The sequence below is a fragment of the Lithobates pipiens genome, unplaced genomic scaffold, assembly GCF_037356315.1.
Source record: "Lithobates pipiens isolate NorthernLeopardFrog02 unplaced genomic scaffold, aLitPip1_a1.2 Scaffold_19, whole genome shotgun sequence".
NCBI classification, from domain to species: domain Eukaryota; kingdom Metazoa; phylum Chordata; class Amphibia; order Anura; family Ranidae; genus Lithobates; species Lithobates pipiens.
This window is the reverse complement of record NW_027507764.1, coordinates 519,901,280-519,926,155: the sequence shown is the minus strand read 5'-3', so window position 1 is coordinate 519,926,155 and position 24,876 is coordinate 519,901,280. Positions and strand designations below refer to the sequence as shown.

The window sequence follows — 24,876 nt, the reverse complement described above, 5'->3', positions numbered from 1 at the left end:
AGTCTTCACAAAGATTCTGGACCCTCTCTTGGCAAACCTAAGAGCTCAGGGTATAGCCATCATGGCTTATCTAGACGATTTGCTTCTCATAGAGAAAACAGTAGCGCTCCTGAACCACAGTGTTACCAGAACGCTAGAATACCTGGAACGCCTAGGTTGGATTATAAACCTAGAAAAGTCGTCCCTACAGCCTGCTACCAGGTTGGAATACCTGGGTATGGTTATCGACACTGCTCAGGGCAAGGTGTTTCTACCAAGGCCAAAAGCCTTGGCCATTGGGGATCTGGTGCGCCTAATTCTGGGCAGAAGATCTTGCCCCATTGGGTTGTGCATGAGACTGTTAGGGGAAATGGTCGCCTCCTTCGAGGCCGTTCCATTCGCCCAGTTCCACTCAAGGCCTCTGCAAAGATGCATCCTTGCGGCTTGGAACAGGAATCCCCAATCCTTGGATCTTCCTATGCGTCTATCCCCAGGGACACCCAAGAGCCTCGTCTGGTGGTTACAAACCGAGAATTTGCTGAAAGGCAAAACTTTTCTTCCTCTTAAATGGAAGATTATTATGACAGATGCCAGCCTGACAGGCTGGGGAGCAGTGTTGGAGGAGACGTGCTCACAGGGGAAATGGTCTGCGATCGAGAAGCTATTGCCCATAAATGTCTTGGAGATCCGGGCAGTTTATATGGATCTCATAAACTGGTCTTTCAGACTACAGGGTCTCCCTGTTTGGGTTCAGTCCGACAATGCCACAGCAGTGGCATATATCAATCACCAGAGCGGTACCAGGAGTCTGGTTGCGCAAAAAGAGGTGAATCGCATACTTGTCTGGGCAGAAAGGCATGTTCCATGCCTTTCTGCAGTCTTCATTCCAGGAGTGGAAAATTGGCAGGCGGATTTTCTGCGCCACCAGCAGTTGTGCCCAGGAGAATGGGCTCTGCACCCCGACGTGTTTTGGAACATATGTCGCAGGTGGGGTACTCCAGACGTAGATCTGTTTGCGTCCAGGTTCAACAGAAAACTGGACAAATTTGTGTCAAAGACAAGAGATACACTCGCTCAGGGGTCGGATGCTCTGACAGTTCCCTGGGATCAGTACAATTTGATTTTTGCCTTCCCCACGTGCCTGCTTCTGTCGCAGTTCCTGGGAAGAGTCAAGAGGGAAACAAAGTCGGTTCTTTTGGTAGCCCCGCCTTGGCCCAGGCGACCGTGGTACGCAGAGATCATGAAGTTGGCAGTAGGCAGGCCGTGGATCCTCCCTCTCCGGCCAGATCTGCTCTCACAGGGTCCAATTTACCATGCTGCTTTACACAGTCTGAATTTGACGGTTTGGCTGCTGAGACCCACATTCTGAGAGACCGTGGGCTTTCGGGGCCAGTCCTTTCTACTCTGGTCAATGCCAGAAAGCCGGCCTCCAGGCTTATTTACTACAAAATCTGGAGGGCATATGTTTCCTGTTGTGAACTCAGGGAATGTCATCCTAGAAAGTATGTCATTAGCAGGATCTTGGCCTTCCTCCAGTCAGGCCTAGAAATGAATTTGGCCGTAAGCACTATCAAGGTGCATATTTCGGCCTTGTCAGTGTTTTTTCAGAAACCACTTGCATCACATTCCCTGGTGCGGGCTTTCATCCAGGGGGCTATGCGGATAAGGCCGCCAGTCAAACCTCCGGTATGCCCATGGGATCTGAATTTGGTTCTCTCAGCTTTGCAGGGGCAACCTTTTGAACCTTTGCATCAGGCTTCGTTAGTTCTTTTGACTAAAAAATTGGTTTTCTTGGTAGCCATATCCACGGCTAGAAGAGTGTCAGAACTAGCAGCTCTCTCCAGTAAAGAACCGTATCTAATTATTCATAAGGACCTGGTGGTAATGCGTCCCAACAGGTCCTTTCTGCCTAAGGTGGTTTCAGGATTCCATTTGAATCAAGATGTAAGCCTACCATCCTTTTTTCCGGACCCACAGTCTGCAGAAGAAAAATCTTTGCACACTTTGGATGTGGTAAGGGCAATCAGTATCTATCTTCAGGCAACTGCACAGATAAGGAAAACTGATTGCTTATTTATTTTGCCGGAAGGCCCTAGGAAGGGTCAGGTGGCATCAAAATCCACTCTCTCATGGTGGATTAGACAGATTATTTCTCAGGCCTATAGTGTTAAAGGGAAGATCCCTCCTTTTCAAGTGAAAGCGCACTCAACTAGGGCTGGAAGTGCTTCTTGGGCAGTGCATCACCAGGCCTCCCTGGCTCAGATCTGTAAGGCTGCAACTTGGTCATCAGTCCACATATTCACCAGATTCTATCAGGTGGATGTCAGAGGGCAAGAGGATATCGCCTTTGGGTGCAGTGTACTGCAGGCTGCAGTTTAGGTCCTCCGGTCCTTGGCGGTCTATATATTATGATCTGTGTCTCCCTCCCCTCAATCTGAGCATTGCTTTGGGACATCCCACTATGTAATGAAGCTCCTGTGTCCCCTGATGTATGATCAAGAAAATAGGATTTTTATACACAGCTTACCTGTAAAATCCTTTTCTTGAGAGTACATCACGGGACACAGGGCTCTCACCCCTCTTGGGTTTTACGTGGTTTCCTATTGCTTTGCTACAAAACTGAGGTGCCTCCCATATGGGAGGGGTTATATAGGGGAGGAATTCTCCTTAATTGGGGGTTAACCAGTGTCCAATCACCAGAGGTGCCTATATAACCCACTATGTAATGAAGCTCCTGTGTCCCGTGATGTACTCTCAAGAAAAGGATTTTACAGGTAAGCTGTATATAAAAATTCTATTTTTTATGTTGTTGGCGTTGACCTGTTTTTTTTCACTTGTTTCCCAAGATGACCATCTTGGCGTTTGTCAAGAGGGTGAGAGTGCCCAAAGAAAGTGCCTACGGCCAAATCACCCTGAAAGTGCCCGATCTTGTCTGATCTCGGAGGTTAAGCATTGTCGGGCCTGATTAGTAACTGGATGGGAGACCGACTGGGAATACCAGGTGCCGTAGGCTTTTTTTTATGCTGTTGGCGTTGACATTTTTTTTTTTCCGCTTGTTTCCCAAGGTGACCATCTTGGCATTTGTCAAGAGGGCTGAGAGAGCCAGAAGAAATCTCCTACGGCCACATCACCCTGAAAGCGCCCGATCTCATCTGATCTCGGAGGCTAAGCAGGGTCCGGTCTGGATAATACCTAATTACAGGTGCCGTAGGAATCTTTTTATATTGTTGGCTTTGACCTGTTTTTTTTTCGCTTGTTTCCCAAGGTGACCATTTTAGCATCTGTCAAGAGTTTTGAGTATGTCCCGAAGCGTTCGCCTAAGGCCACATCACCCTGAAAGCGCCCGATCTCAGAGGCTAAGCAGGGTCAGGGTCAGATGGGAGACCGCCAGGGTCTATGTTGTTGGCGTTGACCTGTTTTTTTTTCACTTTTTTCCCAAGATGACCATCTTGGCATTTGTCAAGAGGGTTGAGAGTGTCTGAATAGAACACCTATGGCCACATCACCCTGAAAGCGCACAATCTCATCTGATCTCAGAGGCCTAGCAGTGTACGGCCTGGTTAATACCTGTATGGGAGACCATCTGTGAATACCAGGTGCCGTAGGCTTCTTTTTATGTTGTTGGTGTTGACCTGTTTATTTTCGCTTGTTTCCCAAGGTGACCATCTTGGCTTTTAAAAAGAGGGTCTTGAGTGCCTAAAGAGATCACCTACGGCCCCATCACCCTGAAAACACCCGATCTTGTCTGATCTCGGAAGCTAAGCAGTGTTGGGCCTGGTTAATACCAGGATAGGAGAACGTCTGGGAATAACAGGTGCCGTAGGCTTCTTTTTATGTTATTGGCCTTGACCTGTTTTTTTTTTCACTTGTTTCCAAAGGTGACCATCTTGGCATTTGTCAAGAGGGTTGAGAGTGCCCGAAGAGATCACCTAAGGCCCCATCACCCTGAAAGCGTCCAATCTCGTCTGATCTCGGAGGCTAAACAGTGTCAGGCCTGGTTAGTACCTGGATTGGAGACCGCCTGGGAATACCAGGTGCCATAGGCTTCTTTTTATGTTGTTGGCTTTGACCTGTTTTTTTCGCTTGTTTCTGAAGGCGACCATCTTGGCGTTTGTCAAGAGGGTTGGGCGTGTCTTGAAGAGAATGCTTACGGCCACATCACCCTGAAAGCACCCAATCTCATCTGATTTCAGAGGCTAAGCAGTGTCAGGCCTGGTTAGTACCTGGATGGGAGACTGCCTGGGAAGACCAGGTGCCATAGAAGGATCTGGCCTGGTTAGTGTCTTGATTGGGAGATCGCCTGGGAATACCGGATGCCGTCGACTTCTTTTTATGTTGTTGGCTTTGACCTGTTTTTTTTAGCTTTTTTCCCAAGGTGAGCATCTTGGCCTTTGTCAAGAGGCTTCAGAGTGCCCAAAGAGAGTGCCTACGGCCAAATCACCCTGAGAGAGCCCAATCTCATCTGATCTTGGAGGCTAAGCAGCGATGGGCCTGGTTAGTACCTGGACGGGAGACAGCCTGGGAATACCAGGTGCCGTAGGCTTCTCATTATGTTGTCGGCGTTGACCTGTGTTTTTTCCCTTTTTTCCCAAGGTGACCATCTTGCCATTTGTCAAGAGGGTTGAGAGTGCACAAAGAAATTGCCTACGGCCGCAACACCCTTAAAGCACCCAATCTCGTCTGGTCTCAGAGGCTAAGCAGGGTTGGGCCTGGTTTGTACCTGGATGGGAGACCGCCTGGGTTTTCCAGATGCCGCAGGCTTCTGTTTATGTTGTTGGTGTTGACCTGTTTTTTTTCGCTTGTTTCCCAAAGTGATCATCTTGGCATTTGTCAAGAGGGTAGAGAGTGCTTAAAGAGATCGCTTACAGCAGCATCACCCTGAAAGCACCCTATCTCTTCTGATCTCGGAGGCTAAGAAGGGTTGGGCCTAGTTAGTACTTGAATGGGAGACGGCCTTGGAATACCAGGTGCCGTATTCTTCTTTTCATGTTGTTGGCGTTGACCTGTTTTTTTTCGCTTGTTTCCCAGGGTGACTATCTTGGCATTTTTCAAGAGGGATGAGAGTGCCCAAAGAGATTGCCTATGGGCACATCACCCTGAAAGCACCCAATCTCCTCTGATCTCAGAGGCTAGAAAGGGTCGTGCCTTGTTAATACCTGGATGGGAGACCGCCTGGGAATACTAGGTGCTGTAGGCTTCTTTTTATGTTGTTGGCGTTGACTTGATTTTTTGTTTGCTTCCCAAGGTGACCATCTTGGCGTTTGTCAAGAGGGTTGAGCGTGCCTGAAAAAAATCTACTATGGCTGCATCACCCTGAAAGAGCCCAATCTCATTTGATCTCAGAGGCTAAGCAGGGTTGGGACCTGGTTAGTACCTGGATGGGAGACCGCCTGGGATTTCTCAATGCCATAGGCTTTTTTTTTAAGTTGTTGCTTGATTCCCAAGGTGACCATCTTGGCGTTTGTCAAGAGGGTTGAAAGTGCCTGAAGGGATTGCCTACGGGCACATCACCCTGAAAGCACCCGATCTCATTTGATGTTGGAGGCTAAGAAGAGTCAGGCCTTGTTAGTACGCGGATGGGAGACCGCCTGGGAATACCAGGTGTCGTAGGCTTCTTTTTATGTTGTTGGAGTTGACCTGTTTTTTTTAGCTTGTTTCCCAAGGTCACCATCTTGGTGTTTGTCAAGAGGGTTGAGAGTGCCTGAAGAGATTGCCTATGGCCACATCACTCTGAAAGCACCCAATCTTGTCTGATCTTGGAGGCTAAGAATAGTCAGGCCTGGTTAGTACCTGGATGGGAGACCACCTGGGAATACCAGTTATTGTAGGCTTCTTTTTATGTTGTTGGCGTTGATTCGTTTGTTTTTTTTTCCGCTTGTTTCCCAAGGTGACCATCTTGGCATTTGTCAAGAGGGTTGAGAGTGCCCAAAGAGATCGCTTACAGCAGCATAACCCTGAAAAAGCCCTAGCTCTTCTTATCTCTGAGGCTAAGAAGGGTTGGGCCTAGTTAGTACCTGGATGGGAGATGGCGTTGGAATACCAGGTGCCGTATTCTTCTTTTTATGTTGTTGACATTGACCTGTCTTTTTTCGCTTGTATCGCAAGGTGACTATCTTGGCATTTGTCAAGAGGGTTGAGAGTGCCCAAAGAGATTGCATATGGGCACATAACCCTGAAAGCGCCCGATCTCCTCTGATCTCAGAGGCTAAACAGGGTTGGGCCTTGCTAGTACCTGGATTGGAGACAACCTGGGAATACTAGGTGCTGTAGGCTTCTTTTTATGTTGTTGGCGTTGACTTGTTTTTGTTTTGTTTGTTTACCAAGGTGACCATCTTGGTGTTTGTCAAGAGGGTTGAGAGTGCCTGAAGAGCTTGCCTATGGCCACATAACCCTGAAAGCACCAGATCTCGTCTGATCTCAGAGAATAAACAGGGTCGGGCCTTGTTAATACCTGGATGAGAGACCACCTGGGAATACTAGGTGCTGTAGACTTCTTTTTATGTTGTTGGTGTTGACTTGTTTTTTTTTTGTTTCTTTCCCAAGGTGACCATCTTGGCGTTTGTCAAGAGAGTTGAGAGTGCCTGAAGTTATTGGCTACGGCCACATCCCCGTGAATCTGTTCCATCTCGTCTGATCTTGGAGGCTAAGCAGGGTCGGGCCTGGTTAATGCCTGGATGGGAGACCGCCTGGGAATACCAGGTGTCGTAGGCTTCTTTTTTTTTTTCAAATATAATTTTTTCTCCAAACAGGGGAAGACGGTCCCCCGAGTACATAATGCAACAGAGAAATACAGAGCAAAAAGCAGCTGAACAATACTTGATACAGGTATATTCGCAACTGTGAGTCTGCCTTCCATCAATCATAATGATTCAAGGCACGGATAAAGTACTGTACCAAGATCCAGGGTCACACAAACCCCAGGTCCCTCCGGCATAATCCATCCAGAGGGGGGGGGGGGTGGGGCCGTCATTCCCAATTTTCCACTTTTTCTAAAAGAGAGAGTGGGTGGAGGGGGTGAGAGATAGGGGAGGAAGGCAGAAAAGAGAAGGGGTGAAAGATCAGGAAAGGAGAAGAGGGGACGAGACACAATGGCAGCCACTGTCCAAGGGGCCAGTCAAGGAAAGCTCAGAGCATTAAGGTGATAGCAGGCGACATCCTTCCAGCGAGAATATAAAGGTATTCCAGATGTCCCAGGTTTGTTTAAAAAATTCTTGTTTACCTTGTGATGTGAGGATCAAGTCCTCCATTTTTTTTAATGTCCTCTATTTTCCTAAGCCAGTGAGTAATGAAAGGGGGGGAACATTTTTTCCAATAGAGAGGGATGCAGGATTTCGCCGCATTTATCACATGCCGTAAAATTTATTTTTTTTGTACTTCTTAATGGGAATCTGTGAATGGTGCAAGAGAAAGAATGCAGCCTCTTCCGGGATGGAGAAGTCTGTGAATTTTTGTGTTATGCATCGGATCTCTGTCCAGAAGTCCACCAAGCTGGGGCAGGACCAAAAAATGTGGATCAACGTGCCCTCTTCTTCTCCACACCTCCAGCATATGTTCGAGGAAGAGGGGAATTATTTATGCAGCTTTGATGGTGTCAAATACCACCTGGTGAGAAGTTTAAAATTTGTCTCCTGTATCTTCGTGCACAGCGAGGTTTTGAGAGCCAAAGTGATAATGCGTTGTCTCTGTGCTGGGGAAAACGAGCAATTAAGGTCCTTTTCCCAGTTGGACAGACAGGTTAAGTGTGGGTGATCTGTTTGAGAGAGAATGTGGACCAAAGGGCCTTCGCTCCTGCATAGAGTCTCAAACTCCGTCTGAGGGCGTGCGAAAGTTTGAGTATTGGGGATGGAATGGAAAAAATGATGTTGTTGCGCGCTCTCCAAAAAGGCATTTGGAAAAGCTCTGTCGGATCTGTTAGGGTTGAGAAAGAAGGTCATTTTCCATCAATGACGAATTTAGACGCATGGTCTAGGTTGGAATTTCTAAGTGGGTCCCCGGTTCCAAGTTCGGATGGCCACGTATAGGGAATAGGGGGGAAGTCAAAGACGTGAGTGTGTTTTGGGTAGCGATCAGGTGACTGACTTTCAATGAAGCCCCTATAGTGGGATGTGACGTCAATTCTGTGGGTAAATCCTTATAGCACCACATGGTGCTTCTTAGCGGAATTTGGGAGTGAGATTGTCCTAGTAGCACCCAGAGCTTAGAAAGTTTGTTTCCATTCCAGTCCAATACACGCCCCAGATGGGAGGCCAGGTAGTAGCATCGCAAGTCAGGGAGAACCAACCCTCCCTGTTGTTTAGACAATGTCAGCTGTGACCACTTAAGTCTGGGATTTTTGTGGGCCCAGTTAAATTGAGTGAGCAGGGATTGAGCTTGCTTAAAAAACGGGACTGGAATCTGGATCGGGAGAGCTTGGAAAAGATAGGTAAATTTAGGGAGTATGTTCATTTTAATGAGATTGCATCTCCTGAACCAGGAATGGAGGCCAGAATGCCACCCGTGAAGCAAACTGCGGATCTTAGTGACAAGGGGTGGGGGGAAGTTCAACATAAACGTACGCGCGCTGTCCTGTGGAATGTAAGTACCTAAGTACTTAAGGGCTGTATGGGTCTATTTAAATCGAAAATTGGACTACAAGTCTAGTAACGTTTGCAGGCGGACTTCGACCCCCATGGCCTCTGATTTCAAGAAGTATCCCGTATATCTGGAATTCCCTAAGGAGATTTGGCAAGGAAACTCTGGGATTCGTCAACGAGAACAGCATGTCATCTACGTAGGCAGATGTCAATAGTACCGATTTGGAGTCGCGTTATGTCTGAGTTTTGTCGAATTGTGGAGAGAAAGGGTTCCAATGACAGTGCGAATAACTGGGGCGACAGGGGGCAACCCTGTCTGGTCCCATTCCCGATGTCAAGGGGAGATGAGAGCACCCCATTCGCTTTGAGTTGAGCTGAAGGGCGTGAGTATATCTTACTTATCCATGCCAACATCCGTTCACTCAGACCTATATGGCGAAGGACCGAGAACATGAATGTCCATTTGACCCGATCAAAAGCTTTCTCGGCATCAGTACTCACGAAAAGACAAGGGGTCCCAGATGACTTTGCTTTATGGACCAGGGTAAGCACCTTAATGGTGTTGTCCCTATCTTCCCTGGTGGGAATAAAACCTAACTGGTCAATATGTATAAGGGACTGCAAGTGCTGTGCCAATCACGTGGCGAGGATTTTAGAGAATCGTTTTAGGACCGAATTTAGGAGGGAAATTGGTCTGTAGCTCCCACATAGGCCCGGGTCTTTGCCCTCCTTAGGTATCAACGAGATGTGGGCTCTAAGGGTATGCTCAGGAAAATCCCCATTCAAGCTCAGAGTATTCAATAAATTCACCAAGCGCGGGCCGAGAATAGGGAGGAAGGTCTTATAGTATTGTGCGGTATATCCGTCAGGGCCCGGAGCCTTACCCACCTTCGGAGGTCCCACGGCCATCTGGACTTCTTCCAGTGTGATCGGGTTGGTAGACCAGAACCGGTTACATATCTGTCTATATTGTCCTGTCCGGACCCTGAATCGGGCAGGTTGTAGAGATCAGAGTAGCATTTTTCAAAGACTTTGGCTATTTGGGTTGGGGTAGAGCCCCTCTGGCCATTCTCATCTATCAACTGTTGTATGTAAGAGGCAGATTTCAACTCCTTTACTGACCTGGCAAAGATTTTTCCGCATTTGTCCCCTGATTCCTACATCAGTTTACGACAAAACTGGAGTACTGCTTTCGCTTTATAATGGAGTAGGTCAGTAATCTGGGTACGGAGTGTCCCCAATTCAATCTCTAAGGTCCGTGAGGGGGCATGTTTATGTTTCGCTTCCACAGAGGCAAGTTCACAAAACAGATTAGCAATTTGTTCCTTCCGTGTTCGTTTGATGCGTGCCCCGTGCCTGATAAGTACCCTGCGGAGTACTGACTTGTGAGCCTCCCAAATTATCCCCGGGTCGCAGTCCTGCGTTTAGTTTTCTTGGAAATAAAGGTCCAATTCCCTGGTCACATCTGCTAAAACTTCCGGTATCTGGAGGAGGCTCTCATTAAGGTGCCAGAATAGAGTCCTAGGTGAGGGGTTCCTAGAGAGGGTGTAGGTAAGGGCTACAGGAGCGTGGTCAGACCAAGTAATATGGCCGATGGAGGAAGAGCTCACCAAGTGCAGTTGGTCATGTGGAATCAAGAAGAAGTCTATCCTCAAGTATAATTTGTGAGGGGAAGAGCAAAAAGAGTAGTCCCTTTCCCCGGAGTGTTGCAGACACCAGATATCAACTAATTGGTCATTCAGTAAGCACTTAGTAATCCGCTTTCTAGAGTAAATGAGGAGCGAGGAGCAAGAGGCAGAAGTGTCAACCGATGGCGAAAGGGGACATTAAAGTCCCCACCTAATATCAACTGGCCCTCCCGAAAGTCACATCATCTGTGCAGGGTAGTTCTGAGGAATGTGTCTTGGTGATCATTGGGAGCGTACACAGTGGCAAATGTAAAAAGGAGCTCTCCAATGTGGCCCCTAAGAAAAAGATATCGGCCCCCAGGGTCCACCAGAGAATCCTGGAGAACCGAGGGGAGCCTGCTAGAGATCAGAATGGAGATTCCCTTGGTCTTAGAGGAGGGGTTAGTAGAGTGGTAGACCTTAGCGAAGGATCTTGACCGTAGAAAGGGGAGGCTAGTATTTTTAAAATGTGTTTCTTGTATAAAGGCCACATCAGTACAGGAAGTCTTCAGTTCTCACAGGAGGATCCACCGTTTTTCAGAGGAGTTCAGTCCCTTAACGTTTAGAGAGGTGACCTTGACTGAGTCTGCCATCGCTCCTCGGGGAGGGGAAGGGGGACGTCCGAGAAAAGCAAAGAAAGTTGAACCAAGGTAGGTATTGGGTAGGTAATGGATGGCGGGAACTAAGGGGGAAAAAGGAAGGGCAAATGGAAGGAAAGGTAAGGGGAAAAAGAGGCCGGGCACCTCAACCCCAGGGGGAGAGGGAAATTAAGGGTTGTCCGCACTCAACAGTACAGGAATTGTATACTAAAACAGCACAATTATGCTATAGCGTTTACCAGATGTACACTGGGTTTAAAGCGCCGTCCTACTTGGGTTGGTGGGTAGACAGGTCGGAGAGGGAGCCCCCGGATCCCAGTCCCCCCAGTCCCGGCAGTGGTAAATGTCATGTCTGATACCGGTATGCAAATAAAAGACAATCAGTAACATCATAGAACCAAAAAACAATAGTATAATTAAAACAGAGGTAGAGCATAGAACTGTCAGCACTGAGGGGTCTCCTCAGCTCGCCCTAAATGTAGGCATGCACGAGGGAGCCCGTCACAACAGAAAAGGCATCACAGAATGGGATCCACCACCCCCCGTCCCATACCCCAAAAGTACATGCAGCCCCCAAACAAATGTATTTCTCTCTTTGGCAGATTGTCCTCTCCTTACCCCCTCTCCTCCATCCACGCCCCGGGGGAAAAGGGGGAGGGAAGGGGGGGAAAGAGGGGGGTAAGGGGGGAAAGGGGGAGTGAAAGGGGGGAGGGAAGGGGGGAGGGAAGGGAAGGAGGTAAGGGAGGGAAGGGGGAGGGAAGGAGGGGCAGCAAAGGAGAGGGGACAAACATGCGGATAGGTCAAGTCCTTTAGCGTGCTCACACCAGCAACCACCCGGACCCCATAAGTTTCAACTCCTCCCCTCCATGGTCACCACATGAAGATCAAAGAGGAGCAGCCCTGGTCAGTGCATGGAGAATCCGGCAGGCAAGGGGCTGGGGCCACCATCCCTCCATCCAACGGGAGACTTCACCCGAGCAGCAGTTCTGGGGCCCGCCAATTAGTGTCTCTCCTGCATCACCATCGGGGGCTGTGTAGAGCATCCAGAGGGAGGCTGGGACCGCCAAAACAGTAAGGGGTAAATCCTCCAGGGGGGTCCAGAGTCAAACTGGAGGGAAGCAGTGTCTCGCACCAATAGGCTCAATAAATAAGTCATCCAGGGTGTCCCCGAAAGCTGCAGAAGGCAATGTCGGCAAAGAGTAGGTGGGGGCCAGAGGGGGGGACGAGGGGCGCAACCAGGGAGAGGGGACACATATGCGGGAATGTCAAGCCCTTCCAGTACAGCGCACTAGGTATCACTCAGACCCCCCAAAGTGCAACTCCCCCCTCTAAGGTCAAGACTCCAGAAGGGAAGATGAGCCGCCCTGGTCTGTACATGAAAGAACCTGCTGCCAAGGGGTTGGGGCCATCATCCCTTCCTCCAATGGGAGATGCCACCTGTCAAGTGGTGCCCCTCCGACAATGTCTTTGGGGTATATGTGGAGCATCCAGGGGGAGGCAGGGACCACCCAAACAGTGAGGGGTAACGCCTCCAATGGGGACCGGTGTCAGACAGGAGGATAGCGGTGTCTTGTACAAGTTGGTTAATTAGACAAGTATTCCAGTGTGTTCCTGTGAGCAGCGGAAGGAAAGGTCGGTAAGGATTATGAATGGGTGGGGGCCAGGGAGTGCATAAAACTGCCACCAGATGACCGGGGCAGAGAGGGCAAGGGGATGAAAGTCAGATCTGGTAGGTGGGGGGGGGGTGAGGAGTCTCACTCATATTACTCACGTTGGCCATCCCTTGAAGCTGAGCTCTCTGCATACCCAGGATGTTCTTCTGTATAATCTAGCCTCTCTGTATCAACTAGCCGGTCTTCTGTATACACTAGTCCGTCCCTAGCTTGTCTTTTATACACATAGTCTCTCGGTATACCCCGCCTTTCTGTATACATCTTTATACCCTAGCCTCTATGTATAATCTTGCCTCTCATTATACCCCAGCCTGTATTCTGTTTACCCAATTTTGTCTTTTATATAAACTAGCCTGTCTACTGTATAACTTAGCTTCTCATTATACCCCGGCCTCACTGTCAGCTTGTCTCTGTACACTAGCCTCTCTGTTTTCCCTAATCTCTCTGTTTAAAATAGCCTCTCTGTATACACTAGTCTGTCCGTATACTTTAGCAAGTCTGCACACACTAGCCTCTTTGTGTAAAACAGCCTCTCCCTCTGTATAACCTCGCCTCCATCTCTGCATATCCAGTACGTTCTTCTGTATAATCTAGCCTGTCTTTTGTACACATTAGCCTCTCTGTATAAACTTGCTGGTCTTCTGTATACACTATTCCGTCTGTATACACTAGCAAGTCTGTGTAACCCGGTCTCTCTCTCCCTAGAAAACACCAACCCTGGCCCTGACAGAGGAGGAGGGTTTAATAGTCCCTCAGACACCTCCCACAAATACGGGTTGGCCTGCGGCCAGCCTTCCCACTTGTAATCGGAGTCTTCAAGTGGGAAATGCGATATTACTTAACCACTTCCCACCCGGCCAATGCACATATACGGCCGGGTGGGAGCCGTCTACTTCTGATAGGACGTTCAGGAATGTCAATCAGGGCTCTGTGATTGGCCCTCCTGATCACATGACGGCCGTGTCCAATCACGGCCATCATGTGATGTAAACAAACAGCCGGTTGCTAGGCAATCGGCTCCTCCTCTCCTCACACAGAAGTCATCGCTGAGGAGAGGAGAGTAGATTGCTGCAGCCGGCTGATGATCAGTGAGTATGAGCTGTTTTTTACAGCTTTTTACTCACTGATCTTCAGTCTAGTGTAAACACACAACACACCACACAGTGTAAACACAGTCCCCACATATGTCCCCATAACACACATGTCCCCAAAACATACATGTCCCCAAAAAATAAAAACACATGTCCCTAATAATAAAAACATGTCCCCCACATATGTCCCACTAAAATCACTTGTCCCAATGATTATGTGCACACATATGTACGTGATCACCTGCACACATATGTACATGATCATTTGCGTACATATGTCCGTGATCACACAAACCAATTATTATACACTTAACGGATTTTTTTTTACCAAAACCATGTAGCAGAATACCTTTTTGGCTTAAATTTATGACAAAATTTGATTTTATTGGATTTCTTTTAAAATAGAAAAAAGAAAATATTGTTTTTTTTCCAAATTTCCGCTTTTTTGCGCTTATATCGCAAAAAATAAAAAACGGAGTCGTGAATAAATACCACCAAAATAAATCTCTATTTGTGCGAACAAAATGATAAAAATTTCATTTGGGTACAGTGTAGCATGACCGCGCACTTGTCACTAAAAGCGCTAGAGCGATGAAAGCTGAAAATTGGGCTGGGAAGGAAGGGGGCGAAAGTGCCCTGTATTGTAGTGGTTAAGAACCAAGGCCTGAGGATTGTCATGGCCTGGATGGTCAGTATGCCTGAAAAGAGGGCAAAAAAACACAAGAATAGGTGGAAAAGGGAAGGTAAAGATCCCATCCATAAAATGACATATGCCCAAACGCCAACTGTAAGTTACCGCTGTGAGAGTAGAACCCACCGACTCTTGACCTGAAGATGAGAAGGAACCCCTTAAGAGCCTGCAAGCTACGCAAACCCAAATGAATGTCCCGTGAAGGATAGGATGAGCCTGATGCCCAAGGTAACCCAGACATGAGAATGAACTTCTTGTGAATGAGAGGATACGTGGGGAAAAGGGAGCAAGGGCTGACCCGAAGAACCCTACAAGAAGATGGCTGAGCAGACTGAAAAAACCCAACACAAGACTGCCTGGGGTATACAGTGAGGCTATTATAATTGGAATGAGGCTGGGGTAATAAGATTGGCTTGGGTATACGGCGAGGTAGACCCTAGAAAAGAAACAGAAATCAGAAAAGTCAAACAAGGTAATACAGATAGGCTAATGTTATTCCCCTGAGCCTGGTGTATACAGAAGAATGGCTAGTGTATACAGAGAGGCTAGTGTGTACAGATGACAAGCTATTGTTTACAGATAGGCTTGTGTATACAGAAGAGAGTCTGGGGAATTCAGTGAGGCTAGTGTATGCAGAGAGGCTGGGACACCGAGACTATTGTAAAAAGAAGGCAGGCTAGTGTATATAGGTTACGGGCACGTGTATACAGAAGACAGAGAGGCTAGTCTATATAGAGGGACTGGTGTACACATAAAGATTACTGTATACAGAAAGGCTAGCGTGTACAGAAGACATGATTTTATTTTTTGCTAATGCAACTACATCTAAATCATGTAAAGAGTTACAGTGCTTTTTTCATATTTGGTGCTGTTAAAAGGTCAGTAGTGTGTTGTCAGTGGTGATATCAATGTGACAGTTAATGTAGAGAACTACATATATAAAAAATAGAGCAAAAGAGTGCTAAGTTTATTTTGTTAAGTCATTGACTGATAGACGTTAAGTAATTGGCCGTTATTGGTTTGGCAGTACATGGTTTATTTTGATGTAAGATAGTTTTATTCTCTACCTATAGCCGAGTTTTAGACGACTTTATTATTAGCATTAGTCGCATTAATCATATTTATTATGCAGAGTGTAAGTATTGTAGTGAGACGATATTGCTTTTGAAAGATTTGTATTATTATACATAGCATTGTTAGTAGACCAATAGGACAATTTACATGGCTTAATATTGCAGAGCGTAATTTAACAGGAAAGAAATCCAAAGCGTTAGTTGCAGTAGCTTCATAAAACTGAGAAATCGTTGCATTACTCTAAATGTAAAAGTTGTTCCGGTAGCACTGAGAAGACTGATATTAGATGAGTGATCTACCCATTCCGTTTACTATTGCAGAGAGATACCGGTTAAATGTTAATATCTTAATATTTATTGCTGCGTGTAAGGTAGACATAAGATGGTTTTGTGTGAGTTGGTTTACCAGGATATAGAGATCGTAATCTGGTTATTCTAATAATAAATATAGCAAAATAACACAGATTAATATTGAGACAGTATATACAAGTCGAGTTTAAGTGGAAATACAGGAAATGACAGCAACGACGTGTGTAGGTTTTTATCAATCGGGTTCATTACGTGTCTTTAATAATGTAGTAAATATACCCCAAATATAGCATAAGGATAAGAAAGGAAAATAACTGGCAGAGGATGACATGGCAAAAAGACAAACTGCATTAGAAATGTGAATGTGAATTAGAGATGAAATGTCAATCCCCATTGGTAACCATTAATAAAGTTAACACGGCTACGTACAGCAAAGTTTGAGCTAAGCAGCTAAATATTCCTTTATATTGCAGAGCTTAAGTATTGCAGTTGAAAAGAGATCGGAAGCGTTTTTTGCAGTAGCTTCAAAATGACTGAGAAATCATTTCATTACTCTAAATGAAAAAGTTATCCCGGTAGCACTGAGTGGACTGATATTAGATGAGTTATCGTTGTAATACAAATTCAGTTTCCTATAGCAGAGAGATACCAGCTAAATGTAAGAAGAGCAATTGAACTGTTCACATCGGTAGCATTGCATTACTCTTAATATGTGAAGCGTGTAAAGAAGCAAAAGATGGTTTTGTATTATCCTAAAAGTAGCAGTATACGTAATAAAGGTGGATTTAGACATAGCAAACCCTATAATCTAATTTAGCAAAATTAGAAAGGATAATATTGAGACAGTATAAACAGGTCGAGTTTAAGTGGAAATACACAAAATATCTAGCTTACCTTTACATTGTTCAATAGAGCCTTGCAAAGTAATACCAAGTTAGAATATCGGACTAGCAATTAGATGAGATGATTGCTGTAATCATAAAATATCAGCAACTTGTCTTTAAGGATGAGAAAGTATAATAACCGGAAAAGTATGAAATTTTAAAGAGACAAATTGCATTAGAGATGTGAGATAGACATGAAATGTCAATCCCCATTGGTTACTTACATGAAACCATTAATACAGTTAACGCGGCTACATACAGCAAAGTGTGAGCTAAGCAGCTAAAGGGTATACATTATTTAAGAGTAAATTAACGTAGCTTGTAAATTCCAACGTGTAAATCGTTCCATTAATTTTGTTACGCACGAAGACGGCTTACACTGACTTTTCTCCGTTTCCACTGGTTATCCGCATAATGTATCAGTAACCCTGAAAATTAATAGTGATAGACAGTTTACAATAGGATGTATGCTTGATGTGAATGTAAAATAGTTGCATTATGTGTTATTAATGTAATCAAACTTTATTGCTATCCTTTGCTACTGCAACCACTTTCTCGCATTTTGCTGCTTTTAAAAAATGTGTTGCCAGTGTTATGTGTTACAAATGGTTATCAGTGTGACAGTTGAAGTAATATACTAAATAGAGTCAGAAAGAGAATCCTATTCCATAGGGGTAGAGAGATGGTTGCATTATTCTTAATGTGCCGGCTTTAAAAGGTTTTAAAAAGATGGTTTTGTGTGAATTTTGCTTTAACGTAAAATTAGCTGTAGACATTATATCTATGGTTACGTTTACAATGATTTAGAGATAGTAATCTCTATAATATAATAATAATAAGTATATTGAGGCAGTAAATATAAATACAGATAAAGTGAATACACAAAAGGGATCAAGAGATTGTTGCAAAGTAATATCCTCATTAAGGCCGATTGTCGGAATAGCAACATAACACGAAATATGAGCACGGCTAAAATACAGAAAAACAGTACATTATTTAGGAGTACAGTAGAATATAGTATAAATTATTTAAGATTAAATTGACTTAGCCTGAAACAATCTAAGTTTAAATCGTTGAGTAAATCGTAAATTTATCAGCTAAGTTAACTCTGAGATTATGATTAATTTGACAATTCCATTACGCGGTCCATTTCCACTGGTATAATCATAATGTAATATCAGTAATTGCTATCAGTAAATGTTAAAATTTTAGACAGTTTACATTAGAATGTGGAATTGATATGGATTTAAAAGCGGTACATTAATTTTCTGAAGCATATGGCAGAAAGACGGCTTACACTGCTTTTCTCACATTTTGCTGCGGTAAAAAGAAATGTTTTGTCACTGTGTTTTAACTGTGCAATGATCCTAGTGCAGAGAGATACTCAGTTAATGTCAGAGATACTCGGTTAATGTCAGAAAAGCAATAAAACTTTTTACATCGTTAGCGAGCGATAGTTACATTACTCATAATATGTGCAGCATGTCTGGTAGCAAATGGATGGTTTTGTGAACATTTTGCATTACCGTACAATTAGCGGTAGACCTCATCGAAGTGAATAGATTTAACTGGTTTTGAGATAGTACTCCCTATTTCTAAGTTATTGGCCGTTATTGTTTTGGCAGTACATGGTTTATTTTGATGTATGATAGTTTTATTGCATGCTTGATGTGGGTGATTAAAATCGTGTAGTCTATATTTAGCATAAGAATGAAAAGGCATAACATGGCAATGAGACAAACTCCATTAGAGATGCGAACTAGATGAAATGATGAAATGTGTCTGTATATCCAAGATTTTCTATTGTTATCACTTAGCCTACCCTCTAAATTCACTAGCCTCTCTATATACACGAGCATGTTTTCTGTTTCTGTATACATTACTCTGTCTTCTTTACACCCTGGCCTGTCTTCTATATACACTCTGTTATACACTAGTTTCTCTGTATACACTAGCCGGTCTTCTGCATACAAAAGCCTGTCTTCGGTATACACTAGCCTATTTTCTGAATACACTAGCCCGTCTTCTGTATACCCTAGCCTGTCTTCTGTATACATTAGTCTCTCTGTATAAACTAGCATCTCTCTATAGCCTGTCTAGCCTTTCATCTGTACACACTAGCTTCTCTGTATACACTAAACAGGCTTCTATATAAAATAGCTTCACTGTATGCACTAGCCTCTCTGTATAATCTAGCCTTTATTCTGTATTCACTAGCCTTTCTTCTGTATGCTGTAGTCTTCTATATATACTAGCTTCTCTGTACACCCTTGCATCTCTATAAACACTGTGTAAACTAGCCAGTCTTATTTACACACTCGCCGACTGTATACACTAGACTCTCTGAATACCTAGCCTATGTTCTGAATACACTAGCCCGTCTTCTGTCTTCTGTATGCCCTCTCTGTGTAAACTAGCATCTCTCTATACCCCAAACTGTCCTCTGTAAACACTTGTCTCTCTTTATAGCCTTTCTAGCCTTTATTCTGTACACACTAGCTTCTCTGTATACACTAAACAGGCTTCTATATAAAATAGCTTCACTGTATGCACTAGCCTCTCTGTATAATCTAGCCTCTCTTTATACCCTAGACAGTGTTCTGCATACACTAGCCTCTCCGTAGAAGCCAGCCTTTATTCTGTATTCACTAGCCTTTATTCTGTATGCTGTAGTCTTCTATATATACTAGCTTCTCTGTACACCCTTGCATCTCTATACACCAGACTCTCTGAATACACTAAACCCTCTGTATACCACAGCCTGTCTTCTGTTTACACTAGACTTTAAAAACTAGCTAGAATACACCAGCCTGTCTTCTGTATCCACTAGATTCTCTGTATACACTACCCAGGCTTCTGTATACACTGTCAGCTTGGATGTATACCCAAGCCTGTCTTCTGTATACACTAGTCTCTCTATATGCACTGTCCTATCTGTATACACTCGACTCTCTCTATACACCAACATCTTTGTATATACTAGCCTCTCTTTAAACTAGCCTCTCTGTGTACCCCAGCCTCACTGTTTACTCTAGCATCTCTGTATACTCAAGCCTATCTGCATACACGAGTCTGTATTCTGTATACACTAGCCTCTCTTTAAACTAGCCTCTCTGTATACCCCAGAATAACTGTATACTATAGCCTCTCTGTCTACACTAGCATTTCTGTACACATCACCCTATCTGTATTCACTAGCCTCTCTGTATACCCCAGCCTGCCTCTCTCTATACACTAGCTTTTCTTCTGAATATAATAGTCTCAGTCTCTCTCTATAACCAAGCCTGTTTTCTCTATACATTAGCATGTGTCCTGTATACACTAGCCTGTCTTCTTTATTCTCTAGCCTACCTTCTGTATACCTTAGCCTCTCTGTATAAACTAGCCTTCCTTCTATATACACTGCCATTTATGAGGTAAACAAAGAGTCTAGTGTACATAAACGACAGGCTAGAGTATAAAGAGAGGATAGGGTATACAGAAGAAAGCCTAGTGTATACAGAACACAGGCTAGTACCCTGAGCCTGGGTGAGAGAGGATGAGGAGCATTAGGAGGGCTTGGTCTTTCACATCTGACCAAGCCATGATGTGGCTCAACACGTCCAGCTGCCGAAAATAAGGACAAGCGTGGGAGGCACACAACACCCACTGTAACAGTGCTAGGTTCCTGCATTACAGAAACAGAACACCAGCAATAAGGGGTATCTTCAGGTGTATACTGTGCAGGAGGCACACAACACCCACTCTAACTTCTGCACTGCAGATGCCTGTATTGCAAAAATTGAACACCAGTAATAAAGGGTAGCTTCAGGTGTGTACTGTGCAGGAGGCACATAACACCCACTGTAACAGTGCTAGGTTCCCAAGCAGTAAAGACACTGTCCCTGCCTATCGTCCTCTTTCCCTGACCGCCGCAACACACTATACAAGGCCGCCGCGCTGGCTGCCTTATATAGTGTGGGGTGTGTACTAAACCCCCTTGAGCTATAATTGGCCACAGGAATACTGCCTGTGGTCAATTGTGGCTCTCCTCTCAGAGGATGTCACATCTGTTCTTATTATATAGAACTTATTATGCTCCTCGTAAACTTTTTCAATTTGCCGAACGGCCGGACGCAAGTTGCCCCCGGTGCGGGAACATGGGGGGAGACATGATGCACATGTTTTGGAGATGCCCGAAGTTGATCTGCTACTGGACGGAGGTGACAGGAACCATTGATCGGGTGTTTGGAACCTCCACCAGGATGGAGGCGAAGTATTGTCTCCTGGGATTAGTTGAAGGAGTTGGAAACCCGGGAAGCAGCCAGATGGCAGTTCTGAGATGCCTATTTCAGGCAAGTAAACTGATTGCCCAACCCTGCTTAGCCTCCAATGTTGGCATTGACTTGGTTTTTTTAGCTTGTTTCCCAAGATCACCATGTTGGCGTTTGTCAAGATGGTTGAGAGTGCCCAAAGAGATCGCCTATGGCCCCATCCCCTTGAAAGTGCCCGATCTTGTCTGATCTCGGAGGTTAAGCATTGTCGGGCCTGATTAGTAACTGGATGGAAGACCGACTGGGAATACCAGGTGCCGTATGCTTATTTCTTGATCATACATCACGGGACACAGGATCATTACATAATGAGTTATATAGGCACCTCTGGTGATGGGACACTGGTTAATCCCCAATTAAGGAGAATTCCTTCCCTATATAACCCCTCCCATATGGGAGGCACCTAATTTTTCCCTTTGCCAGTGGTGGTTTGTCACATAAAACATGTGCTATGAAGAAAGTTCTGTGCAGGTCCCTGCGGGGGCCTAAGGGCTACAACAAACCGGATCCATATCTCGGGCCGATATTTTGACTCCCAAGATGATATGGTACCCGGGCCTCATCATCTGAAGAAACGAGGTTTTGCCTGTAAGTCCTCTCCTATTGGAAGACTGGGCTCTGGGAAAACCAGACTTACTGTACTATTTACATAGTGGCACGAAAGTTTCTGGCAGAGTCTTTTACAAGGTCCAGGTAGGAGGTTCTTCTGAGAAGGAACCCCAAAAAAAACCTGAAGGTTGGCACAACTCTGCCCGTCGTGATGGGTGAAGGCTGGAATCTGTCTGTTTTCAGCAATTCCTGCGGCAAGGACAGGTAAGGGAAGTTAATCCTGTATAAATTATATTATGGATTTCTTCATTGAGTAGTTGTATGTCTTACTTGGTTTCCACCACTAGGGGGAGTAAGAGCAGCCTGATGCATACTTACATGCCTTTCAGATACACACGCTCAGTGAAGCCTGGTTCTCCCAGATGACTCATGTCTCCACTGCAATCTCAGCCACAATGAAGGTAATACGTAGTCTGGGGGTCCCAGACAGCTCCGATGGCAATTCCCTTCCCCCCTGGATACCGGCAGTCCTCGTGCACGCACACCAAGCACGCTTCCGTGCTAATGGAGGAGGCGGGAGTGTGTTTGCGAGCCGCGTCGTTCGGTGTGCACGGCGCTGTACTGCGCAGTTTTACAGCCCAGAGCGCCAGGGGGCTGTAAGTGGAGACACAGGAGCTGTGGGCAGTAAGCATCCCAAGGAATTGGATCCAGGCAAACCTAAGACAAACCTACTCAGCATCAGGTTGTGCAGTTTAAGCATATGTATTTATTGTGAGACTTTAAGCACAACAGTGATTGCACTTTGTACTAGTACCTCTGCTTTGTAGCTTAGGACTATGTCTCCTTGTAAGAGGGTCTCAGGGGGAGATAACAAGGACACTGGTAAGTCACCGCCTAGGTCTAGGGGTTCTAAAAATGCCTGTAGGTTACCATCCCCCCCCTGCAAGACTGGAGTCAGCCTCACAGGATGAGTCAGTGCCCCTGTCAGGATTTGCAGCCTCTCCTGATATTTCAGCCCCGGTATACTTCACTGAGGACTCCCTTAGGGCTACATTGGAAGGTTTTGAAGGGAGAATCATGAATTTTAGTTCAGCTTCCCTGAAAGAAAGCAGGAAAAGGGGTAGATCCCCTCCCTCTGCTGAGATTCCTCTTTCAGATGACACTTCTGACAATGAGGAGAGATCCCTATCTTGGGACAGGTATCTTGAGCAGTCGGATGAATCAGAGGAAGAGGAGAGAGTCCCCTCCTCCCAGGCGCTCAGAAAACAGGTGCAGTATTATACTGAATTGGTGCGTACCACATTCAGAATGCCTGCTGCTGAGATCGCTACGTCCTCTGTTTCTTCCCTGGGAGTCAGGAAAATCCCACAACCTGCCTTTTCCTTTCCAATTAATCCCTTAATGGATAAATTGTTGTATGAGGATTGGGGACATCCCGATAAACTGTTTGCTCCTCCTAAAAGGTTTTCTATGCTTTATCCTCTGGAGGAAAGTTTCACCAAGAAATGGGGGGTCCCATCTGTCGATGCGGCTGTTTCTTGCGTGAATAGAAATCTGACCTGTCCTTTGGATAATGCTCAGGTATTTAAAGATCCAACTGATAAGAAGCTGGAAACATTATTAAAAGCCTCCTTTTGGGGGGGCGTGTCCTGACCATGGAGGAGTGAGGAAGTGCTTCACCTCAGCTCCGCTCCATCGCCGCACATATCAGCTGCCCTCAGCGGGGAAATCCGATCCACATCACCGGGCTCAATGTCCCAACGATCCCGGCAGTCTTCCCGACCGCCGCAGGGTAACAAGAAGTGGCAGGGAAAGCTGGATCAGTTCTTCCCGGGCCCCCACAGACAGGGCCGCGATGGACCCAATATCGACCGGGAAACTTCAGAAAGCTGGGAAATCCTCACAGCCTGCTACAGCGACGCCTTCCCAGTCGACCGGACCGTCTCCCCTGGCTTCTCCGGTGCCCTCCCCAGGATCGGTAAGCGATTCGGCCCCCCCTGCATCCCCCGGGTCCCTGGATGGCCGCTCAGAGGTCTCAGACCTCATGGGAGATGACACAATACGCCGCCATATTATGTCTCTCCCCACCAGAGAGGACCTAGAAAAGTTCACTAGCAGAGTGGAGAAGGCTTTCACCGCTGATATTGCCCAGCTTAAAGCTGATACTACACATCTGGGTCACAGAGTGGAGGCCCTGGAGGAAAAACTAGAGGAGACTCTCCCCGCTATTGCTCTGCTGCAATCTAGGTGCCAAACACAAGACCATCAGCTTGAGGTACTGCTGGGGCAATTGGATGATGTTGAAAACCGCAGCAGGAGGGCCAATATCAGGATCAGGGGGCTCCCGGAGGCTACTGGACCCAGGGATATTGTCCCCACTCTGACTGATATCTTTAGGGACATATTGGGACTCCCAGCCACTGCTCCTATTGAAATAGACCGAGCCCACAGAGCACTGCGCCCCCCGTCTCAAGACGCTGACAATCCCAGGGATATAATCTGTAAACTTCACAAATATACTATCAAGGACCGGATTATGAAAAAAGTGCGGGGTAAGCCCTTTTATGATTTTGATGGTGCTCGACTGACTTTCTATCAGGATCTCTCGCGGCGCACCCTCATGCGGCGGAGAGCCCTTCGCCCGCTCCTTTCTGTGCTCCAGGCTGCAGGACTGTCCTACCGCTGGGGCTTCCCCTTCTCTCTGCATGTGCTTAAGGATGGCAGGCAGGTGACCCTGTGTACAAAAGACGTTCTTCCACATTTTCTATCCTCTCTGGGGCTGAATCCCGTGGACTTTCTGGATTGGAGAGGACCCCCGAGCGACTTGCTTGTCCCCCCCCTTCCTCACAGATGGTCTACAGTCACACGCAAGCATCGACGGAGGGACAGACATAGTTCAACCCGCAACTCTTCAGTGGTTCCTTCTACCACCCGAGACTGATACCGAGCCTGGGCTGTGTGATAGACGGCTGATTGCGGACTTTTTCTACTATGATTGCTGGTGTCTGGGCCTCCCCCCACGGGAATTGTAAATGGGATGTTTTGACCCTGTACCCCCCCCCCCCGGGTGTTCCAGGGACCTGGATGTGCCCTATGTGGCCGAAGACTGTGGCTGCCGTGGCCGCAAGAATTTTTGGTGACTTCTCTCCAGCCCTTGTTACTGTTTGACTATCAGATTAGGCCTACAGGGCGGAGAATGTTTACATTCCCAATGTTGGAAGGTGGTCTGCCACGGCGCCCCCTTTTTCTTCCCTTTGCGGGGCACCAGGGGTGGGGGGAGGGGGGGTTTTTAATGTGTTTTGGTTTCTGTTTTTATTTCCCCCTTTTCTTTTGCCATCGTAGCTACCTCCGTGACCCCCCCCCTCCGCGGTCTGCAGTTTGCTGTGCGGCTACCGTGGCGGGGGGGCCTCTGCCAGGGATCGGCCAGACTCCACATCCCCGAATGCAATCAGCCCACACTGGGCTTCACCCCTTT

General features: G+C 46.2%; 8 pseudogenes; all 8 read left to right on the top strand.

The window, feature by feature from the left end:
• The first annotated feature begins 2,873 nt into the window (after positions 1 to 2,873).
• Positions 2,874 to 2,992, top strand: LOC143999951 (5S ribosomal RNA; annotated as a pseudogene).
• A 694-nt stretch (positions 2,993 to 3,686) lies between these two features.
• LOC143998434 (5S ribosomal RNA) lies at positions 3,687 to 3,805 on the top strand (annotated as a pseudogene).
• Positions 3,806 to 4,124: 319 nt separating this feature from the next.
• LOC143999536 (5S ribosomal RNA) lies at positions 4,125 to 4,243 on the top strand (annotated as a pseudogene).
• A 160-nt stretch (positions 4,244 to 4,403) lies between these two features.
• Positions 4,404 to 4,522, top strand: LOC144000002 (5S ribosomal RNA; annotated as a pseudogene).
• A 951-nt stretch (positions 4,523 to 5,473) lies between these two features.
• LOC143999512 (5S ribosomal RNA) lies at positions 5,474 to 5,592 on the top strand (annotated as a pseudogene).
• A 99-nt stretch (positions 5,593 to 5,691) lies between these two features.
• On the top strand, positions 5,692 to 5,810 carry LOC143998837 (5S ribosomal RNA; annotated as a pseudogene).
• Positions 5,811 to 6,133: 323 nt separating this feature from the next.
• Positions 6,134 to 6,252, top strand: LOC143998961 (5S ribosomal RNA; annotated as a pseudogene).
• Positions 6,253 to 20,999: 14,747 nt separating this feature from the next.
• LOC143999195 (5S ribosomal RNA) lies at positions 21,000 to 21,118 on the top strand (annotated as a pseudogene).
• The last annotated feature ends 3,758 nt before the right edge of the window (positions 21,119 to 24,876 follow it).